Here is a 243-nt window from a genome sequence, read left to right as displayed (position 1 = left end):
TCATGGCAGATGCATGATATGTTTTGGGCATGATCTTGGCACCCCAATGAACAACCAAAATGAGTTTCGTCTTTTGTGGCCAATTATTTTAGGAGATAATTACGTTTCACATATTGATCCCAGGTTACCGCGAATACCTATCCTCACAATTCCAGATAAACACTTAAATCTCCTATTTTACTAAAGATTGGTGAGATTTTATTTTTGGAAATCATAACAGCAATAATAAGGGTTATGTGTAAA

Source organism: Notolepis coatsorum (genome assembly GCF_963971535.1).
Source record: "Notolepis coatsorum genome assembly, chromosome: 12".
Classification (NCBI taxonomy): domain Eukaryota; kingdom Metazoa; phylum Chordata; class Actinopteri; order Aulopiformes; family Paralepididae; genus Notolepis; species Notolepis coatsorum.
This window is presented reverse-complemented; position numbering follows the sequence as displayed.